The 26,017-nt window shown below is 36.5% G+C and overlaps 1 long non-coding RNA gene across 1 annotated transcript in view; it reads left to right on the top strand.

Annotated features, from left to right (window-relative positions):
* Positions 1–1,221: 1,221 nt before the first annotated feature.
* The window catches only part of LOC126649781 (uncharacterized), a 50,640-nt gene continuing 25,844 nt past the window's right edge, over positions 1,222–26,017 (top strand). The window contains exons 1-2 of the long non-coding RNA XR_007631170.1: positions 1,222–1,311; positions 24,682–24,776. This is a non-coding gene — a long non-coding RNA (uncharacterized LOC126649781). The remainder of the gene's footprint in view (positions 1,312–24,681; positions 24,777–26,017) is intronic.

Raw genomic sequence — 26,017 nt, forward strand, 5'->3', positions numbered from 1 at the left:
CAAGGTGTAGCTACTTGGCCTCCATTCAATTGCTCACCAAAGGTAAAGCAAAGAAAACTATTTAAGTAGCCTGAAGAAAATTTCACTGGTCACTGAGTTACAGTTAGTGCTTTATTGACCATTTTGGGCTTCTTCAGAAGCATGAAAAGGTGCATGCTGCATTTTATTATGTTAATGAAACATGAGAGGAACATGTTAAAAAGCACTTGATTCACCCTGGAGGTACCCATTTCAAAATACCTGTATGTGGTTCACTAGCATAGGTAATTGAGTTCCAGCTTATTTCTCCTGTGAGTCCTTCTAGAGGGATGGTCTGTAAAGTAAGAAACAAAGAAAATTACATTTAAGGTACTGTTCCATTTTTTTTTTAATTTGAGCCAGAATGGAAATATTCTGTCACTCTACTATTATATTTTCTTTTAAGGGAATATTTACATATCCAAAAAGAAACCCTTTCCATATTCAGAGATAAGTACTTTAATACAGCCACTTATGTTGTGTATTTATGCAGGTGTTTTGCAAAAGAGCAAAATACCTGCTTGTAACAGGCTGTGATGACATGGGCATCCTGAGAATATAAATTTTTATGAAGAATAGGCCCCTTGATAATTACAGATGTGCTAGTGACTTTTTGCTTTCACTAAGAACTCGTTTACTCTGTGCATTTCTAGTTTGCATGGATTTTTAAAGAGTAGAGAAGACATTTTACTTTCCTTCTATAAAATACAGTTTATTCTGGGAAACCATTTCATGCTTTGCTTTTATTTATTTCTAATAACGTATTTTTTGTCAGGCTCCAGAGTGGGAAGAGATAAATTAAAATGCAGAGCTTCAGAACTTCTTTTATAGTTCTTCTTTCCTATGGCTGCTTACTTAGTCTTATAATTGTCATGATATGTCAGGTAGTTGAGAATTTGGTTCTTTGAAGTCCCAGTAATCTGCCTTCTTCACTATGATTGAAGAGCCATAGTTAACTCCCTCTCAAAGTCGAACTACCAGGTTGATCTCCTCAGTCACGATTTTGGACCTTCATGATAAAAATGTCTTCCACTATGTAACCTGCCCATGTCTTGGTCAAATCATCTTTTTCCCTTAGGATTTATTTGCACCTGTGGTTGCTGAAGGAATTCCCAACCCTCTTCTATTATTTTTTTTGAGACGTTGCCTCAGTTCTTCTGCACATATTCATGGCTTGAATATCTTGTTGCCTCTTTTAGACATTGAATTCCCTCTTCAAGTGCATAGACAACCTGTAATCCTGAACTCCTTGACAGTGACTGCCCATTTCTAGACTCATCTCTACCGTTTCAGGTAATTTGTGTTTATTTTATCCACAATGTTGTACTTCTGGCCCCTGGACAGATCTCTCTCTTTGCAATATATTTTGTTGTTGAATTCAATCATTCTCTCCATAAAGCTGTGAAAGTGATGAAGCAGAGTGGTATAATTTTTTTTCCTTTTTTTCTTTTTTTTTTCTTTTTTTTTGGGAGAGGAAAGAATTTATTTTCTGAAGAAATGAAATTACTGGCTCAGAGCTGTTTGTGGCTTTGTTTTCAAATCTGTGAAGTAACTCTGCCTAAAAAAACATTTAGAAATTTTCAAAATGCACTGCCATTGGCATTTTGCTAACTGCTAAGGCATATGGCTCAGACTGCTCAGCCACCTGAGGGGACCTGGAAGGAGGAGAGGCAAATTCTGCCCCACAACAGGGGCTGCTGTTACACTCCACTAGTCAATGAAGGAAAGCAGCAGTGAAATCAATACAGTGGCCTCTTGGTTGACTGGAATCACAGTTCCTGTTTTCATTGTGTACAGCATTACCAGCAGAGGACGTTAAAAAAACCATCTTTAAATCTCATATGGTATCATGATTTTTACAGATGTGGCAGAAGGAATGTCAGTCTGCCCAGGCAGACGTGTTGATCTGAGCTTGTGTCTTCCATGACCTGAGGAAATAATCTGAACACCCTGACATTGGTTAAAAGGAGAAAAAAAGAAAATGCAAACACAAAGATTGCAAAATTTGTTGCTGAAATTGTTATCATAGAGCAATGACACAAACAGAAGAAGAACAGTTTTCTATTGTTTGCCACAACTACCAATAATCTTGCCCATCCTTTCACATAGTTTTTGACCACTCCTCTTAGATTATCTTCTTATGTTCATGGCACATCCCACATAAAGTTTTCATTTGCTCCTGCCTCCCACCCTCTCACCTCTTTGGATTATGAAACTTACTCTGAATATTTTACAAAAGTTCATTTCATGATATAATAGCGATTTAATTGTGATACATGAATGAGGTTAGAAATGTTCTTCAGTCAGTCATGGACACTAAAATTCTCAAAAATCAGGGGATTGTTAAATGAAATTAGTCCAATTGTGTACTTTTACATAATACGTGACAATGTTTGTAATTCCTATGCAGTTTGAATATTCATAACAGGGACAGATCTCTGTGCCTCAAATGGTAGACTTGCCTCTCTCATAAGCTGAAGGTGTTTGTCTTTCAAATGCCATTCCTAATATTCAAACCTAAGCCTTGTAAATGCTATTGCCTTTCCATCCTAGATGCCCCATTGCCTTTGCTCAGTGCTGGGCACAGAAACAATGAAGTTACTTTTGGGTTCACAGGCAGGGATGAGGGAACATCAATCTTAGTCACTCAAAAACAGAAAGTTGCATTCAAGATGTTGGTTCAAGAAAAACACAGAACAGAATGACATCTATCAGTGAAGATGAAGGAGAGCCTGATTCTGGCAAGCACAATAATGAAATTGTTTGTGAACAGTTCATGCTTTTTTGTAAGTGACCCCCACAGGACTCATTATTCCTGCTGTTCCTGAAAATACTTCTAGGGTTAGTGAAATGCAGTGATACTATCTATACTGCCATTAAACTGGTATATGTCAATTAAATTAAATAAAAAAAAAAGTTTTGATGCTTGTATTTCCATGATTGCTCTTCCTTATCCACTGGGCCAAACAATACCATCTCTGCCCCTCTTCTCCCACTGTTTGTCTTTGTCCCTCTCCCCACTGTCCCTCAAACAAATATCTCTCCAGGTTCCTTTTGGACTTGGCAATCCTCTCACTGGGGCTAACTAGGGGGGTATGCCAGTTTGAGGGGAACTGTAGACATAATTATGCTTTAAAATACACAAAATCCATGTTCATGAAGCATAAGAACTGTACTGTAGCAGAGTGGAGACTATAGAATAAGGTCTGAGAGCTTCATTTGTAGGTGGCTGTACTTCAGCCTGGGTATGTATTAAATCTCTCTAGTGGTGCACAGCCCATTCCTCCTGGAATGTTTGTATTATTGACTCTATAGTATTTTCTCTGATCATTCACTAGGCTTAAGTATTATGGAAAAAAAAAGCTTTCCTGCAACTTTCATCTCCTATGCCTTTACCCTCCACACCGATTAGACATTTTTCTGTGCTTGTTTCCAGTTTTTAAAGAAAGGAGTTCCTCTGAAATTGCCACAGTGTTTGAATTTATGGAACTACTCGTCTAAATTACTTGCTGCTAGTGATGTCTCATGCTTGATCAAGGGTGACAGCTGCATTCTTCAATGGGATGACTGTGCTCAAGACGTTCAATAGGTGTTAAGTAAGCAGTTGTTACCTATGCTACTGGTGGTGGCCAAGACCTACCAAAACAGTAGAGGTGCTGTTACTGCTGCTCATCTTGCTTATTGCAGCAGTTGGCAAGCACTGCCAGTCAGCAGGGAATGGTTAGGGGGAAGGAGACCCAATCAAGCGTCTTGTAATTTACATCTCATTGATGAATGCATGGAGACTGTGGAAACACCAATTAGTAATAAAACTGTGGCAGCAAAGGGTTTAGGATGTGTTGTTTCACTTGTCCTCTGCCTCCTGAGTATAACCAAGAAAACTTGGAAAGTCTGACAGTTTAAAGAAATTCAAAAGGCAAACTCTGTGTGTGTCCCCAGCTCTTTTTGTATTACATTACATTGTTTGTAATATTTTGCAAAATTGATTGCAAAATGTTTATTTGGCAAATTTTTTGTGAAATTTAAAATGAAAACATAATTTGCAAGAAAAGGTAGAAATTATAAACCATTTATATTCTCATTCTGAGCATAGTTCCTGATTATAATAATTATCTAAAATTAACTTTGGATATGCTTTTGAGAATTTTTATTCAACTATGAGAAACCTGAAATAAATGTACTGTGTTTCTTTGTGTAGAATACACTGTTTTTAAATACATCAAAATAATTTTTCAGATTTTCCATACTGAGGGAAACAGTCTTACTTTAACATGCTATCCTTGAGCCAGGATTGCCTGTGCTACGATTTTGACTCATATAACCTGCTTTATGCAGTCTGGATCCTTCCTCTCTTTCTGTTTCTTATATGTGTGTTCCCGGTAGAGTGATTGATATCATTTATCTCAGTATAGAAGAATTGGAGTTGATATTGATTACGCTGTGTTAGATTTTGAAATTCCTCTGTAAATGTGTAAAGCCTGTAAACATCTACCAATCCCAGCACCTTAAAAAAAAATCATCCTTCCTCTGACCGCATAATTGTTAAATTGTGCATGCAAAATGGCTGGAGGATATTCTGTCCCTTTTCCAGCAGGTTATCAGGGAAAACTTGCCAGAGAACATTGTGTTGTTTATATATCCTGCAGGTTAAGAACTCTAAGGTCAATAGTTGCCAAAAGCAGTTTCACTTAGTAACTTACTACTTTTCCCAAGCCCTGCAACCTGCCTCAGCAGTGATTCTTATCATTTATTAGTGAAAGTGTACATATGCAGCTCCTAGATCTTTACCCATAGGCAAGTAATCTTGGTTTACTGAAATAATCTGTCCACTTTCTAGTGTAATTAATCATGATGATTAATTACCTGCATAAGCAAATATTACCCGTAAATACACTGAGCTTACATTGCAGTGTTGTAGTTTCCTAACACTTCTCACTGAGTGAATCTGCAATGCAACTTGATTGACTAAAAGTTTTCCCTTGTTTGGATTTTGCCTTTTTTTTTTCTTTTTTTTTTCATTAAATAACTAAGAATAAGATTGGTTTTGTATTTTGTTTGCTTGATTTTTAAATTAAAAAAATCATTACACTAAATTGTCTAGATTGAGAGATAGGGTGTTATCAAATATTTAAATTACATCTGTTTTCAACAGCTTGATTTTGTCTGTAAATACTTTATGAGCCCTTATTGATTTAAAGGAGTTGTTCCTGTTGCATGCTGATGGAATTGAAATGAAAATTAAGGTTATCTTTTCTGTTTTTTTGGCAAGGAGAGCTTTTTCCTTTATTTACAGGCTTTCTAAACTTTTGGTTTAAAAGGAATAAAAAAACTCTCCAATATTTCTCATTTTAACAGTTGTTTTAGAGGACAACACTTTTAGGCAGCAAGTTCTGTTAAAGCTGATAGATTTTTGCTTAGCTAAAAGGTATTCCAGAGTGCTGATAATAGTTCTGTCTTCGGGAAATACTGTTAATAGTTCTGTTCATTTCACAGAAGTTCTGCTTTTTTCCTGAACCTTTGGTAATTTTCCATCTTTGAGTCAAAACCATCTAACAATTATTGCTTAAACCAATTCTGTGCTTAGAGTATCCAGATGAAAAGATGAAGAAAAAAACCTTTATTTTAAAGTTTTGTAGATTATAAAGTAAAGGCATTCATGCTAAATCACTTCATAAAACATCCAATTAAAATTACCTTGATGCTGAAATTTGCAAATCAAGTGTGTGCATAACTTAGGGATTTTGAAATACTGCCTTTTTTTTTTTTTTTAAAATATGTGTTTGTGTTAAAACAAGTAAACAGTCCTCTCAAAACAAAACAAAAAAGTCCTAAAACCAAACTCAAAAATACAGAAACCTTTGTATTTTATCTAGAGTGCTTACAAACGAAATGTAAGATTCTGTTCAAATAGACTTGGACTTGTTTTCTTCAAATTGTGATGGCATCATCAAATCAAATAATATAGTTAATGAACATTAAAACCAAAAAGAACAAAAGAAAATAAATAGACAATGATGGGAAAGGAGTAGATGCAGTACAAGACATTAATCTAAGCAGATGAAATATCATGGAAAATTTGAAAGAAAAGAAATGAAAACATTGTCATTAGATCTTTTCTTGTCCCCAAAATTTTGATGCCATTTCTTTAGGGAATAGTTTGCAAATGATATATATGATATGTGTAGCACTACCATAAACAGGCAAGCAATTTGCCTCACTTACAATCTGTTCCATGATCTTTGTTCATCCCAAAGAAAAAAGACGAGGTGCAGATCTTGGAACACTAGGATGCGGAAATAAATCAGAGCTGCAGTTAATAGAACATGTTTGGGACATTACAATTGTAAATATTTGCTGGTTTTTCTTTGTGCATATTTCAGGATTTGTGCTAACTCCTGCTTTTCAGTGTCTTTGTGGAATATTTGTTAACCCATATTAACATAGGTAATTAGCAAACAATGAAGAAAATCAGTGAGAAATTGTGTTATATATATTAAAATCTAGATTTTTTTTTTTTTTTTCAAAACTAGAAATATTTAAAGTAATCTCATTGTGTCATGGGCAGCAAAGAATTCATCCTCTGCTTTTGCTTGGGCTTTGTTAGAACTGAGTGTCAATAAATGAGCAAGATTAAGGAGAAACCTGTAGTGGAGAAAATTACATGTCTGAGGTATTAACTGGTATATTCAATGCTGCTTACAGTTTCTGTCACCAAACACTTATTATTCTCACTCTGTAACTGAGCTGAGTACTTAAAATTTTATGGCTATAACTACTTTTTTTTTAGCTAAAAGACAGTTTGCTCTGCACTGTCCATGTGTGAGAGGGATGGAATGTCTCCCATAAGGTGCTGTCAGAGCATGGGAAAACAAGATCCCATAGTTTTTGTTGCCCTTATTCCACTCCTCCACTTCAACAATCCCCCAGCTGCTCATAGCAACTTACCACTGACCCCTGCCTTGTGCCATTTTTGAGGTCACATGTGTGACTGCACTGAGCAGCACTGCATTTGGAAACTGATTGTACAAGACTGTCCAGCACAAGTTGTGCAGAAACAGGAGCAGCTCCACGGGAACCTGGAGCCTTCAGAGGTGCTCAGCCCAGGCATGTGGCTCCTGACAAACCTTGTTGTGTCTGTTATGAGCTGCACGATCACTGGCGTGGAAATGCAGGACATGTGCTTGGATGAGAATGGCTAAGGAGATGTTTTTATTATATCATAGACTTTGTGCTCTCTGTGCCATTTAATTGAACAAAACCATCACTCCAATCAGAGAGTATTCTGTGTTATAAAGGCTGATCCAGTGATACACTTGATTCTTCCTATCTGTTTAGTGAAAACATCAAATATTTATTGCAGATAATAAACATTTCAGGGGGGGGAAATGAAAATGGCAGCAGATAGTAGGAATTGGTCTTATCCGGGTTACTTAAATTAATTCCTTTTTAATATATATCTGAATTAATCCATTTAAAAAAAAGCCAAGTCACTGGGCCCTCACCTACACACAAACAACAGTACAGTGAAGTGATGGCATAAATAAGAAGAAAAACCCATACTTTGTTTAGATTTCTAGATTTGATTATACTGCCCACATATATGCATAGTGATGACTGAAGAACAGTCTGAAATTATTAATACATATGCCAGTTGTTAATTTTTACCCTTAAATAAGGATTAGGACCTGTGAAATAGGAACAGAAAGAAAACAGGCAGTACAGAGCTGATTACACAAATAGTTCACTTACTAAGTGTTTTCCATTCATATTTAAGCAGGATTTCCAGATGTGTGCTTGCAAATAAACCTACCTCTATCAGAGATAATGGTAAAACTTGGACAACTTTTTAAAAATTACTATTTGAATTTAAAATATTGTGGTTGGTGCCATCTGAAATAAAATTGTTGACCATTCATCTAAACAAGATTCAGAAATAAATTTCTGTTTAGCCTCATATTAGAAAGAGAAAAATGTGAAGCAGGCTTAAAATGTGACAACTGATTGAGTGTGCACATGGATGCTGTGATTTTTGTGTCTGGCTTTACCTGACCAAAAAAAAAAAAGAAAATCAAATAAAACGTAAGAATCTGTAACAGGCTAAAATGTAGTAAAAATAATGGCACAGGCTTACAGTATTTAAAAATATTTAAGTAACAGAAAATGTTTTATTCCATTATAGTGTTGAACGCAGCATTATTGCTCTATGACTAAACATGCAAAATTCATGAAAAGAAAAAATAATGTGGTTGTCTTAACTTCGTTGTTTTGTGCATATGCCTTACAATAGAGGTATTTAAATACAATCAGCCTCACGTATATAGTTACATATACCAGTTTCTCAGCTTGCATATTTTAATGCAAAATATTACATACTTTTGCATATTAATCATAGGGGAAAAAATGCCACTTTTGTATGCTTGCAATAATGTTGTCATAATCATCTATCTGATCTATCTTAATTAATTCTGGGTCTGGCTAAGAGTTGCTTAAGGAGTACAGTGGCCCAAGGAAGAGTTGTCTTTTTGCAAAATTTATAGACTAATGTAAAAATTATTATCTTTTTTGGCCTGATACACAATTAAAACCACAGCAGTAATAAAAATCTTTGTCTATGACAGCTGCCTTCTCTCTGCTTGGATTCTGTTTGTTTGTGTTTTTTTTTTTTTTTTTGTCTTTTGACCTATCTTCCATATCATGTTTCCACCTTTGGTCCTATGTTCTGGCATCTCAAAAGATTAACAAAACTTGATTTCATATCACTTTTTTTTTTTTTTTTTCCTGGTGGAAATATTCCTGAAAAAATTGTAGTTGGGGAAGCAGAGATACTAAGGACTGGTAAATCCTCATTAATTTTCCTCACTATTACTCTTTCTCTTCTGTCCCTAACTGAGTGACCTCTTGGTGTCTACTGTTGAAGTATTATTGTTGTTTATCATAGATTCATAGCAAGTAGGTCTGGAAGGGAGCTAGAAAGAATGTTCAATCCCTCCTCCTACCCCAAGGCTGGACCAGCTGTAACTAAATCTTCCCTGACAGATGTTTGTCTATCCTGTTTTTAAAAACCTTCAGTCTGGGGATTCCAAAAAATCCCTAGGCAATCCATTTACTTCACTGTCCTTACAGTGGGAGAGATTGTTATTTCTTTTGTCTTTTATAATGTCTAAACTCAATAATAAGCTCCATATTGCAGTTTTCAGCATTATTCTCTCCTGCATCTTCAACAAACATAGAGTGCAATCTGCCGTCTTTCTCCTTGAAGCCACCTTTCTTGTATTTGAAGATTAGTACTGGGTTTTCTCTGTCTCGTTTTTTAATGATTGAATAAGACCCCTAGAAATTGGCTTTCTACCCTTGTACACCCTCATTTCCTTCCTTCCTTCCTTTCCTCCTTCCTTCCTTCCTTCCTTCCTTCCTTCCCTCCATCCTTTTCTTGCAACTAAGCAGCTTTTTTTGCTAAATCTTATGATTTGGATCCTCCACGTGAGGCAATAATTGCATGAGGCAGTACTGAAATTTAATGTGGTCAGAGCAGGTCCTATCCTACAGTGAATGTTTACATCCTTTATACAGCCAATGGAAAGGCCAAGCAGCTGGCTTCCTGAAGGAGATTCTGTGTTGGACCTGCATTAGGTTTTTAAACAGTACAGTAGGTCTTTTGGAGGAGCAGTGGACAATGATGACTTGAAGGAGGAAGAAGGAATGAAAACCATGACAAGTTATGTGTAAAATTAAGAGAGAACCAATCCTGTAAACAAAATAGTCCATGTCCAGAGTCCTGAGAAATCATTGTCTTCCTTGACATCGGATTAACTTGTTGAAGAACAGAGGGGGGAAGATCTGTCTGTGGAATCATGACTCCACTGGAAAGATTCTGACAGCTGCAATAAAAGGTCTGAACCTTCATTTTGCCACCTTAGACAACTGCAGTCACTGCAGGGCATACTAAATAAAGTCACGCTGTGTGTTTGCTCAGGAACAAACACTGGAAGTCCTACCTTTGCACGGTCATATTCAGTCCATTGGATTTTTTTTGGGTAGATTTTTATACTTTGTAGTTACAAAAGAAAAACAAATGCCCTCTATTTTTTGGTTTTCCTTTTTAATGCAGCTCACATAAAAAACAGTGGAATTCAATTTTTGAATAACCATTATTATTTTGCTCACATTTCAGACGATCTACTTTGTTATGAGCGTATTAGACTGTGTTCTTTTGATATATTTAATTTTTGCAATTGAAGCTTTCTAAACTCACAGTGAGGTATTTGTCGAAAGTTAATTAGCCCATGCAAATTCACTAACATCTGTTTTCTACTTTAAAATAATTGAAATTGTCTTTTATTGTACAGTTAAAAAATAAATAATTAGTAAAATTTTCTGCTATACAAATGACCCAGGCTGTGTTGGAATCTTCAGACAGGTTTGACCAACTTTCTTAGCCTGCTGATTGGAAAAAAAAAATCAATTTTACTAAATCGAGTAGCATATTAAAGACCTGATAGATACCTTGAAAGATAAAATAAAGGCAGACAATATGCTCCCATCTCTTTATGTAAAGCATATTATCAGTCTTGGAGAAAATAAGTCTGAGGTAGCTGGCGTTATTACAGTTTAAATATTGACCTTGCACAAATTAGGCCATAATCTTGCTATCAAAGTAATAAGGGAGGAGGTGGACATCTGAAAGATCAAGACACAGCAGCATTTTCTGTAACTAATCCCAATACTATTTCTTGCCCTAATCAGAACATGTTTGGTATGATTTTATCCCATTTAACTGTAGACACCAAATGAAAAATGTACCATAGCAGGGCTCCCTCTGCAAGCCAAGGAAAAGAAAAAAAAAAAACAACAAAAAAACCCGGAAACTTCAGAAGACCAAATTCCAGTAGTGAAAAAAATCCGTAGCCTGAGATCATATAAACACTCTGCTAACAACCTCATCATATAGCAAGGAAGTCTGTGAAAGCTGCCATAATCCAGGTTAGGGATCCAGGAAATACTGCAGCCTTTTCCCATTACTTGCATTTGAGTGTTTTTTCAATGTTAGACAGTTTTCTGAGGAAATAAGGCATCCAACTCAAGCATTTAGAGATCTGAAGTAAAAGTATTAACATTTAGTATGGTTATGTTTTCTCTAACAATATATTTTCTGTTGTTTCAGCATAGCGTCAAAAATAGACAAAATTTTTAGCAAAATTCTGCTTTTATGGGAAATTTTCCTTAATCTTTCCAATTTCCAAATGATCTTTCTCAAGGACATTGCTGTGATATAGGGTTATTTATGCATTCTTATATATCTTGTACAAGAATCTTCTCACACAGTCTTTACAATATGAATATTCAGTGTAAAGGTGGCCACTAGTGACAACAAAACATTAATCGAAGTATATGAAGAAATATTTAGAGGTGGAAATCCATAGTGCTGTGGCAATAAACACTGATGACCCCTGAAGAGTATCTCTGAGAAAAATAAACAACTGTGTTCTTAAATAATCGCAACATCAAATATTATAGCCACAAACAAATGGAAAATGTTCCTGAGAATATATCTGTGATTATACTGGTCAATATTAGAAGTAAAAATGCCTTTCAGTTTCTTATGAAACAGAACAGTAGTAGCAGGAGGGCTGGGTATGCTTGCATGCACCCCTCCACGGAGTTTGGTGCTAGAGGCTGCCTGTCTCACCACCACCATCCCCCTTTGCTGAGCAAAAGCAGCTACAAGGCTGCACATAAACACTCACACCAATTTATACTGCTTGGCAATCAGTTGCAGCAGGGATCCACCCAGATCACCAAGTTGTAAGTGTAACATAACCCCTCTACCAAGTGTGTAGCACTTAAATTTAAAATCTGCACGGTTCCTAAGAATCCTTTAGAAGACTGTCACCTGTTTGGCTCACTCCCTGACTGATAGCTGCATGCACTCCATGGCTTAGAAACTTTAAAGAATAAACATCTGGAATTTCTTGACAGGTGACCTTACTTGTAAAACACTCAGGAATCCTTCAGTACATGAATAAATTTAAGGGGGAAAACATAAATAACAAGTTGTGTATTAAAATACTTCCTCAACAAGTATGTGAGAGTAATGACAGTCTTCCTAACTTCAGTTCATATTACTGTCTATTTTATGTGTTAAGCCCTAGAGACAGGCAGAGGATGCAAAAGGTGCATCCTCTCCCATCCTTTCTGCTGCCATTCAGTGAACTTGGCACTGGGCACCAGCTGCCTTGAGATCAGCTTCCATACAACCAAGCAGATCAGCAGCTACTAGCTCTGCAAAGCCCCCACATCAGGTCACCTTGGGCTAGTTGTTTGAAATTAAGATTACTGGGGCCATGGATCTTGTAGTGATATTTCAGGGATACCACCAGCTCAATCTTACCAAGGTTTTGGCAAGAAACCATAAATTCCATGTTGAAACAAGTTGATGGAATTTGAAGTAAGATTTGATGAAGGAGGCGAAAATGCATCATACAGAACCAGTTTATTTCTATTCCTTGTATGTCATCTACATTTATAGGCCTCCTGTCTGGAGAAACCTATACATTTATGATCTAGATTGTCCTGCCATTTGTGTGTCTTGCTGTGGCTGTTCACTTGTATTTGAAAAGAGAATCTTGGTTTCAGATCCTTCCTCTGGAAATAGCCAGGAACAAAAAGATTATGTCCAAAGAACATTTAGCTTTTGCTGACATTCTTTTAGGATAAATGTGTACTACTATGACTGTATATGGAGCTCTGGAGCATTTACAGGAGGACTTTAATTTTTCAAGAATAGAACTTCACTGGTTATTGATGGAATCTGAAAAATACATATCCACCACTCTTTTTGAAAGGAAAGCAAACTTAAATTTCTGATTGTTGTGCACTGATCCTTATAATCCTGACCTATGATCACTCTCAAATTCTGATTATTTACTCCTCAAAACCTTAAATAACTTCAGATTTTGATATCAACAGATTTTGCAGTGGAAGTTTCAGAGACACAAACTGCAAAGATTTTGGCTCAGACTGCCAATGTAAAGAGTTTCTTAAGGCAAGGATATAAGAAATCTTTTGCTTTAAAGAAGAAATCTGACACCTTTTTTTTCACCTTTTGTAGAAGAATTGACGGCAACTTCCAAATGGCATACTGAATTTCAATACTTCTAAGAGTCATGAAGTTAAAACTAATTGCAACTCACTTATCCCAGTCCTTAACCAGTGCTACCACCTAACATTTAGGTAGACACTAAGAATATTTAGAGAAAATTTCAGTGATTTAGAAACATGACTATTATTGAATTTTGCATAGACTTTTTTCCTGAATCATTGTATTGTTCTTAAAAATATTCAGATCCTTCTTCTTTTTCTTTCCTGTATCTTTAATCAAAAAAAAAAAAAAACCCAAGCATATTTTAAATCCCGACAGAATTAGTCAAGCAGTTTGCAGAAGCAACTACAAAATGTCTGTTTTACCATTGAAACTAATAGCATTCTTTACTTAAAGCAAATGATTGTGCACTAATTTCTCAGTGCAAGAAAAAGCAATGAAAACAAAATTGTCCCAAAACAGCATGGTATCTTAACACAGTAATAATATTCCTAAAAGTTTGTAAATTGTGACTTTTTTCACTTTGGAAGACAATCTATCTTCATCAGTGAAGATGCAAAATGTAGAATCAAGATTGTAATAGCTACTTACCCACCCTTTCACTCCTACACACACTATTTAGAAACAGTAGTAGCTAAAATTTCTGCCTCTGCCGTGGAATAGAGAAGTATTTTTTCTTATTTCAGATACCTGAAAAGGTGATTTATCAAACTCTTTCTTCTTCATGTGATACCATAAAATCAGATAGCATATTGAACTGATTGCCATAATTCTTCAAAGTTTGTTTTCCTGAGCATAGCAGATGCATATCATTAGCTGTTTAAATACCAAAAAACATTGCTTGTGGATATGTTATTACATTCCTATACTTTTGTTTTCCTCTTAATGGCAAAATATGCATTTTCATAGAAAGTTGTGGTGATAAAACTACTTCAAGGTAAAGACCTAATTATTTTAAAAGCATTTATCATTTATCACATATCATTAACAAAATATTTTAATCACTATAGTTTATGTAGACTAAATGTAAGCATTTATTAATACAAGCTAAGCGCTTATTATAAATTTGCACAGAAAATGATAAAATATTATGTATGAAATGAATCATTAGCATGGACCATTAAGTCCTCTATTTTCTTTTAATTGAATTTGTCACTAGTACCCTCTTTAACTGAAAACCAGTCATAACCACAAAATTAAATAATAATTAAAGAAACAACTATTCAAAGAGTTGCTTGGTAGCTAAGGTGCCATTTAACCAAAACAGCAATTTAATGTAAATTGCAGCCCATGTAGATGTAGTTCTGAAAATTATACATCCTGCGGTTCGTATATGTTTGAATTAGCAAACTATTTTCAGCATCAAAGTCTAGATGTTCTTATAGTGGTTCTGTAAGCATAAAGAAAACTGAATAAATGGGTGAAAATAGGTATAAATAGACCTATGGCAATTAAAGCTAATTAAGACTTTACAGAAATAAATTGCTGGCTGTTCAGAAAATTTTAAGCATATTAGAAAATGCACCAGCTTAGAGTATAGGCATTCTGTCTCTGTACGCAGTCATTCAGTAAAGATGTACTGGATGTGGAACCAAAAATAAACCTTTGTCCACATGTGTTTTTTCTAACTTTACCCAATTATCAAAAAATACAGAATACAGAAACTTTGTTACACTTTCCTTTTCACACACAAAAAGAAAAACAAAACCAAACAACTAGCCACCCCGCCCGCTTCTTCCCCCCAAGAAAACACCAACCAAACAAAGAACCAAAAAGCCCATACAAAAATAAAACCTCAAGAACCAAAAAACACCACTGTCATGTTTGAGAGAAAGTGGATTTTGCTGTTTGAGTAAACAATGACGCAGCTCAGAGAAGGTCCAAGAGCCTCCATTGCATATATGGATCGCTACTTCAAAATAAAGACTGGAACTTTCTTATTGATGATGATTTGCTCATATAAATTACCTCTAGGAAGATGTGGGGTTTTTTTATTTACAAATTCTGTTTTGCACAACCAGCAGGGGGAGGCAAGATTTAAGGAAATAAACTGGGAAAACTTAATGGAAGCAAGTATGTTAAATAGGAGAAGGTGGTGGAAAGCTTTGAATAAAAGAGAGGTGAGTAATACAAGACATGAGAGTTAAGCTGGTATTTTGATTGCTATTCTCATGTAAACCAAACCATAACATGCAGTTGCCACATGTGAGAAATTTGAAAGAGCTCACATCCGTTTGTCCATTTTCCCAGTGCAACCACTTCTGCTTGCTATGAATACACAGCGGTAGTAAAAATGATTTCATTTCTGTTTTTTAGTAATATAAGCTAATATGAAAAACCAGAGCTGAAAATAAATGATGTTGCAAATTTCAAAGACAATGTCTCTTGTTTAAATATTTCACATAATTGACTACTTGTGTGTAGGAACCAATGAAAGAGATGCACAGCTGGACTGAATGCCCTAAAATTATTTTCAGAAATTGTACTTTTCAATTCTTACTTATACAGTTTTCATTCTTCTGCAGAACAATTTATTAAAAAGCTTGCATAGCTATTATGATTAAAGTTTGAATCTGCTAAAAACGTTTCAAGGTGTTTTCAGATAGAGGATCAAACATTTTGATGTATATTCATGTCTTCTCCATGACTATTATTTAGGGATGCAAGCTACATGGTGAAGACTAGTAGTCAATATGTGTACCACATAAGACCTATTTTGCAGAACAAGAAAAGGTGCAGATCAGCTGTGAACAATGGGGCTGTTCACCTGTATGTTCTGCAACAGCCAGGGCAAAAGGTACAACCAAGCCCTAAGAGCTTCCTTGGTAAAACTCCATATGCAAAGCTGCCTCCTGAAGAACATGGCCATGAATTTCATCAGGGTTGCTTATAGGTTCCTGGGTGAACAGCAAAGTATACCATGTGGACCACAAATTAATATCCTGATGGTTACCTATGTGGATCATCAATGAGCCTTTCAGCTCATTGCTCCTTCTGTACTCCTCCATAGATCCTACCTGTTTTCTGCCTTATAGATCTTCTTGCCTCCATGCAGTCTGGACTTCTTTTTACAAATATGATTATAATGTATGTGCATGTTTGTTTAAAACCCTATAAATAACATGCATAATTATTTTAGTCTCATAAACAGTTAGAACTTATAGGCTTACAAAGGAAGTATATATTAACATTTTCAACTGTAGACCACCACAGCAAGAGGGCAGCAGTCTGCTGCCCAAAGTCCCTGAGGGGGTCATTTGCCCAACAGACCCTAAGTACAGTGTGGTATGATATGGTACGTTTTGCTATCATTATTACCTTAACCATAAATGTCTAGTCTCTAGTCCCAAAGCAGGCAGATATAACAGTTACTTGTAATTACAGCTTTGACGAGTTATTTGAATCGATGTATTCCAGAGTATAGGAAAAGTTCCAGCCTCATGGCTTTGATACTGACAGATCTGGTGCAAAGTGGGTGTTTGGATACAATGCCAAGCATAATTGGTGCCAGCAGTGGAGATTACATGTGCTGGCTCTGTGGAAGCTTTTAGACTTATACAAGTGTTGCCATGTATGGTAGCACACATGAAGTCAGAGAACAGCCTCCATGTGAAGGCTATATTATTAATTTGGTTTTGGCCTTCAGTCTGATTTTTTGAACTAAGAAGGGATACAGACCTTATTGCTTTGGTTCTACATTTCTGTCAAGTTCTTCACTCAAATCAGAGGGTAGATTCTGGCACCATCCTCCAGATTCAGCTGCTCTCCTTTACCAGGTTTCAAATATAGCATCTAGAAATTTTTATTTTACCTCCTCCAGTAAGGCCATCTGTTCCCATAGCATTCCCTCAAAACACCTGGCATAATCTTTTTTAGAATTTCTGGACTTCTATGTTTGGGTTTTTTTAGCATGTTTAGGGAGAAATAAAGATCTGAAAATACACTTTTAAGTAAGGAAGTATACACACCTCTTTTGTTGCTCCTCCCATTTGTCATGCAGGAAAGTTGCAGGCCATTCTGGTGAATACAGAAGTCCATTTCACCTACAGTTCTGCCAGGATCAGATGCCTATTTAAGATGCTTTACAAAGTGAAAAGGAAAATTGTTTTAAAACCGAGTGACAATAATTCTTCAAAGCTCGAACTCAGGATTATTTTATTGAAATGGTGTTCTAACAGGAAATAGTTGGTTTCATTCCCTTTTTCCATAGCAAGTAATCTTAGCACACTACAACAGTTTTCCAGAACTCATTGTCTTAACATAAGTATCTTATATTATTACTTAAATAACTAAAGGTCTGGATTCAAAACCAAAAATTCACAACCTGGAAGGACCCCACATACTCTTTGTGATTTTGCAGTTGCATGACAAAGATATGAAGGTTTGATGGATCTAAGAAGGGATTTGTGGTCTGGAGAACTCAGTGAAATTCCTTGGCCTGTCTTATGCAGAATGTCAGACTAGACTCTGGTGATCACTTAAAATAGAATAATTTAAAGCAGATTCAGTTCCAGCAGTTTCTAAAAGGTCTGGTAGGACTTAGTGAATTAACATTTGGAAAGTTAGATCACAGTCTTGCTTCAAGTAGTCACAGCTTCTCATTGGCAGACTTTTTTTCTGTGTGAGTAACCAGGGATGAGTAATGTTTCTTGACCAGCAAAAGGATAAGACACCTGAACTGCACCTACTCCTCTACAGCCTGTAAATTCTGAAACAGGAAAACTTCTTGGCTGACAAACTGAAAAGTTTTGGATCCAGTGGCTGCCCCATCATAGGTACCATTTTCACATTACACTGCAAGTGAATCTGCCTAAAGTGCAGACTTATTTCAGGGATAGCATTTGGGACCAATGACAAATGCCTGGCTGATCCAGTTGTATAACTTATGCTAAGCTACGGAGACAACCTCAAAGAAATTGTTACAAGCTTGTGTTACAGCACTTCTAAAAAGAGGGAAGGATGCTCAAGAGCCAAACCCCATCAAGCCAATGTCTTTAATATAGGATTATAAAGATAAAGCACTGAAGTAATTTATAAACTGTCTGTCACCAGTGGCTGAACACCACCTTCTTTTCAAGCAAGCTGAATTTCACTTGAGAAAGTATGTCCTGGCTGAGGATTGAACATCATTCAACTTGCTGAAGTTGGGCTTGAAGTGATATGGGCGCAGATGCAGTGTTCAAAGGCCAATCAGCTGTGTCTGACACCATATACCACCAGATGCTTTTAGACAAAATACAGCACATGAGAGAAAATCAAGGCAAAGTATGACTGATACAATCTCTGTCTAAAAAAGAACAAAACTCCCCATAATCAGCAATGATTTCTATGCTGATCTCTGCAAGAAGAGCCAATAGTGGAGGCTACAGTATGACCTACCGCAGGGGGATGTGCTTGAGACTATATTATCCAGCATCCACATGGAACAACAAAAAATCCAGTCTCATGGCAGAAGCATTATTTCTTCAAGCAATATTTATAACTTTACCTAAATTAAGAGCTTCGCATGAGTCCAGACCAGCTTTAAGTCCATGTTCCTCAGGTGTTCATATTAGACTATCAATTTTTTTCTTTTTTCTTTTAGTGAAATCACAAGCCCAGTAAACTTAATGTAATTTGGAACAGGATGTAATTTAGAACAGGGTATAATGTGCCCACTGTTGCAATCCTCTTTATTTTGGGCACATGTAGAAAAGAAAAAAAATATAAGGTCCATGCACATAATTTTATACTGGAGCTCACAAATTCTAAATGGACACTAACCCAATAACATCATGAATGAGTACAGATACCCTCTCCAGGGGCTTAATATAAGAACAAGAAGGGGTCATTCATGTAGAGAAGTTAGACAGAGTTAAGAGGAAGTGGCTGTTGGACTATTTAATGCCTTAGACTAGCTGAATGGAACAAACTGCCTGGGCATTTTGGGATCATCCCACTGAAAACCAAAAGCACAGTTATGAGTAAAGTGAAATCCTTCCAACAGATTGAAGACTGAGGGAGTGACTGCTGGGGTGTGCTGCAGCTGTTGGCCAGCTGCTGTAAGATTTCCAACTACAAGGGAACCATTTAATAAATCATCAAGAGTTCTGCATCCCATTGAGTTTGTTTAGTGAAAAAAGGGAAAATGATCACTGACTTTTTCAAATACCTACTTGGGAATTCAAGAGTAGACTGACCAGTCTGGACATGTTTGAGTTATGTTCAAAAACTGTTGATGGCACAGAAGAATTATATGAATATAACCCATAGACATGCCAATGTGGAAAATCACAGATCAAAAAATATCTTAATGTATTGTGGATGGTAATTCTTCTGTGGAGCAAGTCATAACATGCAAAGGATTTTTGGAAAAACCATACAGTCACTCTAGAAGGGAAAAGGAAAAAACGTCTTTGATGCTCAAAAGGTTTAACTTAAACTGTTTTTTACTCTATTCCCCTGTACATTTCATCCAGCATGCATGCCTCATATTCTAAATAAGAAGTATGAAAAGATTTTACAGAGAAATTCATATAGGTGAACATCAACCAAAAAGTGCTGTCCTGTATTAGATCAGCTCTTTCAATAGTAAGTTTGGCTTTTTTTGGTGTTTGTTTTTTGGTTTTGGATTTATTTTATCCTGGGGTAAATGCATACCTTTATCAGAGGTACCATAAGACAATTCAAAAAATACTGTAAGACTTTTGACTTACAGATTACACTGATTCCCTGTCTCAGGTAGACACAGTTGATTATTAATTTTATCTTCCTTTTTTTGAAAGGAGCTGGTTGTTTTAGAGTGATTTCAGGTTGCTTGGCCCCAGACACCTTTTTATATCTGTCTCTGTGTCTCTTGACTTTGCAAATATATATCGCTTTCCTTTTCAAATCTAAACAATTCAAAGATGCTTCTTCTTCAGGTTTTGAGCCAAATGAAGGATATTATTATATTATTTTACTATAATACATAATAATTTCAATTAGCTCACCCACTTCCTTCACCTCAGTAGGATGAAAGGAGAAAGAAAGAAAACCAGGTAGAAGAATGTAAAGGTAAAGGTAATAACAGGAAAATTGCTTAATAATAACCATGGTGGGTAAAACAGACTTGCCTTGAGAAAAATAATTTATTAGCAATAAAATGGATATGGGTAGTGAGAAACAAACAAAAATTAAAAACATTAAAGCAATAACTTTCCTTTTCCATTTCCTGGGCTCATCGTCACTCCTCTACTCCCATCTCATTCATTCATGTCACATGGTATACTGGGAAATGGAGTATGAGGGCTATGGTCAGTATATAAGCATTTGTCTCTGCTGCTCCTTTCTCCTCATACTTTTCCTCTGATCCAGCATGGACTCTCCATGGGGCTCCTTGCCCTTCGTCAAATATCCACTGTCTCCCCCATGGAGAACTTCATTTGTCTCCTGCTTTTACTTTGGTGTTCACTTTGCTTTTTTTCCCTCTTAAGTTTTGGATTTTTTTTTCTCTCCTCCTCTGCTGGTCCATAAATTTTGTCATTTATTTAATATGTTTTCCCAAAGGTAACACTGGCTTGACTGCTGTGTCCTGCCATGGGTTTGCTGGAGCTGTCTGGCATCAGCTGTGTATAACACAGGGCAGCTGTTGGTCTCTTCTCACCCCTGTAGACCCCCATGGCTGATAAAAGGCCACCTGGGTCTACTATGGCTTTGCACTGAGGTATAGTGATGCTGTTCCATCGGAGGCACAGAAATCTGAAGGACTCAGTTAGTATTTTGCACGTGAGGTGTGTGTGCTTTTGCAAGCTACTGTATCAGAGGTGAAAAGTCCACACCTGGAAAAGAGAGTAGGAGGGAAGGGGAAGAACCTAAATGTCAAAATCATCTACTTTTTCTCTCATAAACCTTCCTGGGTATCCGTGTTAGTTCTGTAAATGATTATTGACACGGCCCAATAACAAATTGTTACTTTCTCAAGACAGGGGGAGCTGGTTGGGGTAAATCACGACATAGTGATCCTCCACTAGGTTATGCTGCCTTCAGATTTTCAATGCAGGTCACAGAGTGTGACCTTCAACATCTTTTTGCCTTTACTCAGGACTCTAACTACAGGTCTGACATTGCCATAAGGCTTTGTTCTAAAAGCAAGAACTTGCTTGACTAGCATTTTTAAAGGAATACTGGTAGTAAAATCATTAATAAAACTCCAAAAATATTTTGCAAAAGACAATAGGTCTTGTATTTTATATATATACATATATATATATATATATATAAATGCAGACAAATTCAGAGCAAGGAGGTGAAATAGAGAAATAGAGTCAACATTTATAATAGTTGTAATTATTACTACCCTTCAGTGGGAACACAAGTGGACTGTAGAAGTGAAGAATAATTTTGCATCTCATTTGAGCCTAGCCATTTCCTGGTTTCTACTCCCACACCACTTGAGTGGGAGAGATCTTTGTGCTTCCTTGAGGATCAGCAAGACTTAAATCTTCCTTAGATGGTGAAAGACCTTGCTGGGAAAACACCTAATCCTAGTCCAGTATAATAACAATATACCATTTCTTATTTTGAGAAAAAAACATATTCTCCATGATGATGCATTTAAAAGAAAAATAAAAAAAATAAATAAGATTTAGTCTCTAGACATTTTGTCAGTAATTAATGTGTTAATGTGAGTAAACCCAAACCTCTTTTAATATAATTCCTGAATGTGTGCTCATCTTGGGTCTTTATTTTAAAAGTTCACAATACATGACACAATATGTCAAGGAGTCACTTTGTAAATGTCAAGCTCTTGATGTAAAATAAGTCTTTCATTGTTTATAAAGATAATCACAGAAGATAATCATAGAATATATTGAACTGGAAAGGACCCACATGGATCATCAAGTGAGAATCCTTAGCCCCACATAGGACCATCCCCAAGAGTCACACCATGTACCTGACTGTATCATCCAAATACTTGTTGAACTCTATCAGGCTTGGTGCTGTGACCCCTTCCCTGGGGAGCCTGTTCCAGTGCCCAACCACCCTCTTGGTAAAGAAGCTTTTTCTAATATCCAACCTCAACCTCCTCTGACACAGCTTCAGGACTTTCCCTTGGGTCCTGTCAGTGGTCACCACAGAGAAGAGATCAGTGCCAGCTCCTGTACTTCCCCTCACAAAAAAGTTGTAGACTGCAATGAGGTCTCCCCTCAGTCTCCTCCAGCCGGAACAGACCAAGTGACCTGAGTTGCTCCTCATATGGCTTTTCCTCAAGGCCCTTTCACCATCTTCATTGCTCATCTTTGCGTGTTCTCTAATAGCCTAATATCTTTTATTCAACTAACATCCTATATCCAGAAACATCAGGACTAGATTTGTCCTGCCTAGTTACAGGTTTATCACAGCAACATGTAAATTAAGATCACTGTTCATTTAAGAATATATTTTTTCCCATAAAAGCACTGAGGAGGCTAAAAGACTGTAAACAATCAAACGGCCTGACTAAGAGCTGAGTCACTTTCAGAACAGTTCCTTTTCTTTCTTTTTCTCTATTTTTTGTCCCTAATGAGCGCTAGGGGCCATGTTTCTGACTCAATCTTATGGATAGATGATGAATATGAGATAATCTGTATAGTTGTGCTTATTATTTATCTGTTGTTTTTGTTTCTTCTTAGATAGAGAAGGATATTCTGCTTGAGCTCAGGAGGAAGCTTCTTACCAGAACGTTCTAAGATTAGAATTAGGATAAGTATCTCCTTTTCTCAGAAGTCTTTGAGAAAAGGGTGTCATATAGGAGGGTCTTTCATTTATATCACCTGATACCTGAAAACAGATTAAAAGTATCAACATTCTAGGCATTAGCAACAGTGAATGTAAATTCTTGTTTGGCTGAGTTCTCAGAGATTCTTAGGAGTTAGAATAGCTGAGCAGAGGCAGAAGGAAACAGCTACTGAAACAGTCTGTCAAGCAGATGTGGATAGAAGGCAAAAACATAACAGGGTGATGTTTACTAGTGGCACAGTTATTATGCGTAATACCCTACTCAGAGTAAAGCATTCTTGCTCAGGAAAACCATAGTGATTCATATGTGGTTGTGAATGAGTTTCTAATAATGCTCACAAATTCTCTGGAGTTTGCAAAGGGATTCTGGCATTGTTTAGTAATAAAAACCAACACATTCCTTGTACTCCCTGACCAGCACAAACAAAACTGTTTCTACCATTATTAACAGAACCCATAATGAAATTACTTATTTGGGGTGGGTAGTAGAAGTAGTAGCATTATAAAGCAGTAGCATTATAAAGTAGTAGAAGTAGTAGCATATATAGATGATCATTGATCTAGCAGACTAATTTTAACAAAATAATGAATTGCACTCCTCAAAGGAAAAATACAGGTAGCCAACAGTAGAAACATGTTAATTAGAGGCAGTCAAAAATAATCAGGTCTTTCTTGCTTTGCATGATTTGTACATTTTCCTTCTGCATGATGTATATATTTAATTTTAGACCAAGCACTTTCAAACCCAAACAATTGGAAGGAAATTTAATGTAGAAACATCAAATCTTTGTGGTTTTCAAAGAAATCTGCTCCAACAGGTCCATGTCTCTCCTGTGCTGAGCACCTCAGAGCTGGACACAGTACTTCAAGTGGGGTCCCATGAGAGCAGAATAGAGGGGGAGAATCCCCTCCCTTGTCCTGCCAGTCACACTTTAGATGCAGCCCAGGATACTGTTTGCTTTCTGGATTGTAAGTGCACATTACTGACTTGTATCTTGTATCCAGTTTTTCATCTACCGATATCCCCAAGTCCTTCTCTGCAGGGCTACTTTCCATTCATCTTCCAATCTGTATTGATACTGGTGAATGCTCTGACCCAGGTGCAAGACCTTGCGCTTAGCCTTGTTGAATTTCTTGAGGTTTATTTTGGCTCACTTCTTAAGCCTGTCAAGGTACCTCCATTATGACATCCCCACCCCCATGCATATCACCTATATATACACAATTATTCAAATTAAGTAAATATTTTATGTCCTAGATAATTCCAATTTATTCTTCAGACCAGTAAGGATTTCCACAAGAACTTTCCTTGTCTGTAGTTTTGTAAAAGACAATTACTAATTTCTGTAGATGGCTATAGAGGTTTTTTTATTCTCCTTTTTATTCTCCTAGCATCCTAGTATTTCCACACCGTGATATTTTTTTCCATACTACCACTGAAGACACTTAGGACTGTACTGTGTTTGCTGTAACTCAATTCATTTGCATAACTCAGTTCTTAATACAATGTTTCTTTAGGATCTGTGTCTGAATATAGGCTGACCTCCCTTAAGAGATATTTTAGGAAAACACTGATAGTTCAATACTACTCCTGTGAGTTTGGTTCCACAGGGTCTGATTGGTGGTGCTTTGCCCTTGTCACAATGACAAAACATTTCCCAACAGCCTGGGTAACAGTGGTGGCAACACTGGCTACACTTTTACATGGCGTTTCAGTCATGTGAAATGATTGCACTGGCATATATGTGGCTTTCACATATCACAAGAAGGATATAATACTTTCCAGTTAATGATGCTTTTACTGAACTGTATTGTATTATTTCTAGATGTCCCAGACCTGCACCTTCACCTTGAAAACACTCTATTTTGGTACCGGAAAATCTGAAGCTGTCAGCAGAGTGGAATTAGAAAGACGACACATGTAAGTCTACATAATCTTTCCAAGGTTTTAAGTGACATCCACTAGTTTAACACCTTACATATCATTAGATCTCTTGGACAGCAACAGGCCAGTGGAAAGTGTAGGTTGTCAGTAGAGTTAGTCAGAAGTTTTCCAGCAAAGCAAATGCTGATTTGTTTATCCTAAAAAGTTTTGTTTGAAGCCCAGTTGGAACTAACATATGTCAATACCATAAATTAAATCGCAGCCTCACCTTTGCTTCACTGACATTCTGTGTAATTTCCTGCTGATTTAAGATTAATTTGTTGCCTAATGATTTGAAGTGGCATCTGAGCTTCCCCTACAATGAAAATTACTGATATGTAGAAAAACATGTTAACTTGCCAAAACCCCTCACAGTTTCATTCATTTATGCTGCAGAAACAAAAGAGATTTATTGGCATCTCTTTCTCTGAGTAATGCTTGGGGCAGGAATTCTGCTATACTACTATTGACAAAAAAGTTGAAAATTATGTTAGACTTTACCTGCTTGTCTATTATGTGTCGAGGAGTATTTATGTGTGTAACTGCATTGGAACTTCTCAAAATGGTGTAAGACATATTTAAAAAGAGGAGGGTCCTTGTCTCATCAGCAAATAATTAGGCAGTATGAACAGGTTCTAGACAATTAGCCTGGAAGTGTTTTAATTTTCTAAGCCAATAGAACCTATCTATAGCATTCCATGATAAACCAAATTAATTAATTTAATTAAAACCCCATAAATTCTAAAAGGGAACATGATTTTGAATGGGTAAGTACCCATGCCAAATAGTGTCTTATAGCAATACAATCTTATTCAACTGGTTGGACAGATTACTCATGTGGCTTCACGCTTTCCTACTTGCTGGCAAGCACTAGGCATGCTTGGTTACTTTGAAACTTCTGCTGTATAGACAGATTGCCATTCAATTATAGAGAAACTCTGGTGTCCTACCTACTTTCTATAGTGTTTTTAGGCTTTTCACATAAGAGGAAAGCAAGTGCTTTATCTTCCTTTGTCTTTGAAGAGAAAATGCCAGAAAGGTGATGATTCTCCTGCTGTTAAAATCTAATGTAACGTCATAGGCCCTTCTTTACATGTACTTCGTCCCAGGGGTTTACAAGCATGAACATGAATGAATTTTCTCAGGCCTTGACTCATGGGGTAAATCTATCCAGAGACATCAGACCTCTAAAATGAATCTGAAGGAGCAAAAGGTCTACCAGGTCACTGCAGCAGTTC

Source organism: Myiozetetes cayanensis, unplaced genomic scaffold (genome assembly GCF_022539395.1).
Source record: "Myiozetetes cayanensis isolate MyiCay16 unplaced genomic scaffold, myiCay2020 scf5-8, whole genome shotgun sequence".
Taxonomy (NCBI): domain Eukaryota; kingdom Metazoa; phylum Chordata; class Aves; order Passeriformes; family Tyrannidae; genus Myiozetetes; species Myiozetetes cayanensis.